The sequence below is a fragment of the Rhagoletis pomonella genome, unplaced genomic scaffold, assembly GCF_013731165.1.
Source record: "Rhagoletis pomonella isolate Grant_MI unplaced genomic scaffold, Rhpom_1.0 Rhpom_scaffold_00010, whole genome shotgun sequence".
Classification (NCBI taxonomy): domain Eukaryota; kingdom Metazoa; phylum Arthropoda; class Insecta; order Diptera; family Tephritidae; genus Rhagoletis; species Rhagoletis pomonella.
In genome coordinates, this window is record NW_023458564.1 from 14,413,747 (window position 1) to 14,418,362 (window position 4,616).

Here is a 4,616-nt window from a genome sequence, read left to right on the forward strand (position 1 = left end):
AAAATTCAATTTCCAAGAGTTTGCATTTAAGTGACAAAAACAAAAACAATGCGAATCAGCTGTTTCTCAAATTCTGGGCATGAAATGTGGTTTTTGCGTTCGCGTACTTCTGGATTGTAGGGTTGTATAGTAAAGGGCGTGTCAGACGTGACAATATATTTCGATGCAATAAATTTCGGAAAGGCTGTCAAATTGAGAAATCAGTTGCATGAGCAGTCACACCTTGCATGGAAAGTGTCTTTCGAAAGAGGTTTTTATTTCCGAAAGGCGAATTGCAGGAAACATTTCTGAAATCGCTTTTTGGCTGTTCACACAGCGAATGAGTTTCTGGCAATCTTTCTCGATACTAAAATGCAACCATGGGCGGTGGGGTTGTCGTTTGTTTGCTATTTCTCTTGTAAAAGGGAGAACGAAAACGCGAAAAATGAATACTCGACGTAAGCTGCTGCTGAAAAAGAAAGCAATTTTATTAAAAATTATTGCCATTATTATTAAAAAAAATAGAAGTGGGTGATTCGCGTACACGCCGGTCTGTTTGGGTAAGACAATTTTGGGAGCGCGGAGCAAACAACCCATACTACACAACGTTGATGAATGATTTGCGGCTCGAAGGGAATGAATTTTTCAGAAATTTCGCGCACATTCCTCAAGATCAATTAAACTTTTTATGTGAAAAAGTGCGACCGCTTACTCAAAAGCAAAATACGGTTTTGCGTGTAGCCATAAGCGTTGAAGAAAGAGTCTCGCTGACATTGAAGTACCTCCCATCTGGCGACAGTTACCATACACTGTCTCAAATGTTCCGTATATCTCGGCCAGCTATTGTGGAAATAATTCCTGAAGTCTGTCGTGCTTTGTATGTAACGCTGGCATCTGAATATTTAACAGTGAGTACTCAATTGTTTTGTGTCAAAATTTAGCCACAACACATGATAAAAACATAGCAAGTAAAACCATTCTCTCAATTTGTCGCCCGTGATATTTTTTAAGATTTCCTGCGTATTAAAATCATATAAATTTGAGAATAAAACAAAAAAAATTGTTAAATCGTTTAGATAGCCGATTGTCAAATGCCGATTTTTGGAAATGCAACCGTGAGATCGACATTTTTTATCCGATCCCGACCATTACCCCATGGTGAAATTAGTTGCGTTCGCGTAGCTGTTAATTGTTCATGTTTAACCAAAACTTACAAGTTTTTGCGTTCGCGTCCGCAAAAAACTTGCAAATTAGCGGAAATTTAAAGAGCAAAGTGACATTTCATTTTGAGGGGAAGCCGCTGGTTTCTGCTGGAAAAATTTTTGCCAACAGGAAAACAGCTGATCAAAAACAGCTGGTTTGAATTTACGCAAATCACAAAATTGAATTTGACGGTTTGGAAGTTAAAAATTACAAAATGCGACTAATTAAACTTGTAAGAAATAAGTAGTTATTTGTTTAATCAATAAACTGTGTCAGTATGACACTTTGTGGTAACTTTTCGTAGGTTTTAAATTTTACACTTTTGAATGTAAACAAAAATTATATCAGCTATTCGCAAGCTATTCGTCTAACTTGCAAGTTTCTGCAAATTTTCTGTTCGCGTACTATTTTGGATATTTTTCTATTGTGAGAGAACAGATGCCATTTCGGCTTAATTTGGCGGTTTGATGTTTTGTACTGGAGATTTTAAACGAACGCACCTATTATAAATAGCTGGATATTCTTATAATTGAAGCCAGCACTAACAATGAATAAAAACTAAGCAATTGCTTTTTCTTAAAATTTCATACCGTTTACTTCAACTTTGTTTGAATAAATCGAGTAAAATGTCTGTTATTTAAGAAAATTGCTTATTTTTTATTCATATGGCCCAATGCTCGCAATCCCGTACTCAATCAAAAAAACATAAACCCGAAAATAAGCAAAAATCAAAGCCACAAAATATAGGCTATAATTAACATATTTGCCGTGTGAACAATAATTTAACGATTAAGGGCCGGTTGTTCAATGTCTGGTTATCACTACCACTACACTATCGACGATTTCGACATCATGCATGTAACATGTGATCGATAAAGCAGTAGTTGTGCTTAACCGGAGCTTCTACCTCCGATTTGTGCTAATCAGACATTGAACAACCGGCCCTAAGGGCCGGTTACTCAATGTCTGGTTAACACTAATCTCCGGTAAAACATCGTTATCGACGTTACCGTTATGCATGGAGCCGAACACGTCGATAATGATGTTTAAACGGAGATTAGTGTTAACCACATATTGAGTAAACGGCCCTAAGGGCCGGTTGCTCAAAGCCTGGTTGACACTAATCCCCTGTTAAACATCGTTATCGACGTTACCGACACCATGTTATTTGCATGGAGCCGAAAACCATGTCTTGTTAACGCTAACTGGAGGTACATCCTTCAGTTAAGCACGTTAACTGCTTTATCGATCACATGTTATATGATGGGTGTCGATAACGTCGATAAAGATGTTTAACTGGGAGTTAGAATTAACTAGACATGGTGCAAACGGCCCTAAGTATATTAAGGGCCTGTGCCAATTGATAGAAAAGTTCTGTGGATAGTAAATTTTTGACAGCTATGAGGTGAATAAAAATGTTTGATACGGCAGGGCTAGTGAAAAATTTGACAGCAGCATTATCAAGAAGAAGAACGAACAACGCACGTATACACATAAATTAAAGAAAACAAAAGCGAGTGGAAATAAAAGAACATGGTCCCGCCGGCAAAAAAAATAAAGAAAAGCTATATAACTTGTAAGATTTAATTTCAGATTTAAATATGAAAAGGCGTTATGTATTTTTTTAATTAAAAATACTATTTTACAGGGAGCAGTTCAGAACGCAGAATCCTTCTGGAAAAGCGCATTGACAAGGATGTTTGGTTCAGTTCAAAGAACGCCAACAGCAACGAAGGCTGGAAGTGAGTAAGAACAATATAAATAATTTGAAGACTTTATTAAGCAAATGACTTCGTACTCCACTGACCATCCGTGACGCTTTTTGGGAATGTGAGTTACAATTTTTCGAAACGAAGCAGAGGACAACCTAAGATACATTTTTGTAGTCTTGTTATCGCCGTTCATAATGCTGCTTAGTATTTTGGAATAAACGTCTTGTTGCATGTACATAATACCCTAAAACGACATATGTTTTTATTGGAAACAATTGTACACGGTTTTAAACATTTTTGTGAACACACTTACCAGACGGTTTTGACGTGTTTTTATTTCTAATATTACTGCTAAAAGGTCTAATAAATGCATGGATTTCAGTTCCAGAAGAATTGAAATCATCAAAGGCAAATATTTTCTATATAATTGCTGCATTTTATAAATAGCAAACTCGATAGTCTTCTTGTGCATCAAAGCAACTGTCAAAAATTTCCAGCAGTAAAAAGTTACGAATTGGCAAAGCAGAAATGTAAAATTTTCTCACCATAGTAAAAACTTTTTCCACCATAGAACTTTTCTATCAATTGGCACAGGCCCTAAGCAAAATAATATATTTCAAGCATTTTTGATATTTAATTCAACAATATTTTTTATCATTTTACACAAATTCACGATCAGTGCCACACGGCAACACTCGATTAGTTTGACAGCACTTGCAGAAGAAAGCGTTTCTTAACCCAAAAAACTAGCAGAAACTAGCAGCTCTCTCTCGATCTTACGCTCTTCTTTTTTTGGCTCTCCTACTAATTTCTGCTAGTAAAATTTTTACTAGCAGAAACTAGCAGCTGTCAAAGTGGATAAACAAAATACACCGATCAGCTGATTACTTGCTAGTTTCTGCTAGTTTTGCGTTTCTTTACTTTTTCATTATATCGCTCTCTGTGAGCGTAATTCTTTCAATTTCCTCATTCTTCTTCTTCCTGATAATTATCTGCTAGAAAAGAAAATAAACAAAGCCAAAAATTGCTAGTGCAGCACGAGCAAGTTGAAATATATTTCCGAAATCGATTTTCGCTCTTGCAGTTGCAGTCACACCTCGCAACTGTTATTTCTGAAACTGATTTCCGAAAAGTGACAGAAAGATCCTTCTGGCTGTTCACACATCGAAATAATATTTATCTTTCTCAATTTGACAGCGAATTGCGTGCGAAAGACGGGAATATTGCCACGTCTGACAGGCTCTTAACTTCTCCAGTAAAATATTGCAGCGAGAGCGTAAAAGCAAAATAGAGCGTAAAATTGAGAAGAAGAGAAAACTAGCAGAAAAAGTTATTGAACACAAAACTAGTAAAAGCATGCAAGTGAATAGTTGTTGCACAGTTTTGATATTCTGCTGTAAACATTTTACTATTTATAAATCAGTTTTAGGGCCGGTTACTCAATGTCTGGTTAACACTAATCTGCGGTTAAACATCGTTATCGACGTCTACAACTCCATGCATACAACAGGGAGTCGGTGCTTAACGTGCGGGCTCGTGCGTGTTTTTGAAAGTTGATTTTGCACTCGTGCCGGGCCGGGCCTGAAAATTTAGGCCCGTGCCTGAAAATTTAAGCCCGTGCCCATCTCTAATTGCAAAGCAATGGAGTGCACAGATGTTTAATACGTTTGTATATATTGTTACGATTATCCTCGAAACCTTGAGGGATTACCCAAATATACT

General features: G+C 36.7%; 1 long non-coding RNA gene across 1 annotated transcript; it reads left to right on the forward strand.

The window, feature by feature from the left end:
* Nucleotides 1–2,621: 2,621 nt before the first annotated feature.
* LOC118746414 lies at nucleotides 2,622–3,321 on the forward strand. The gene is made up of 2 exons (XR_004993830.1): nucleotides 2,622–2,758; nucleotides 2,831–3,321. It is a non-coding gene; the product is annotated as an uncharacterized LOC118746414 (long non-coding RNA).
* Nucleotides 3,322–4,616: the final 1,295 nt, after the last annotated feature.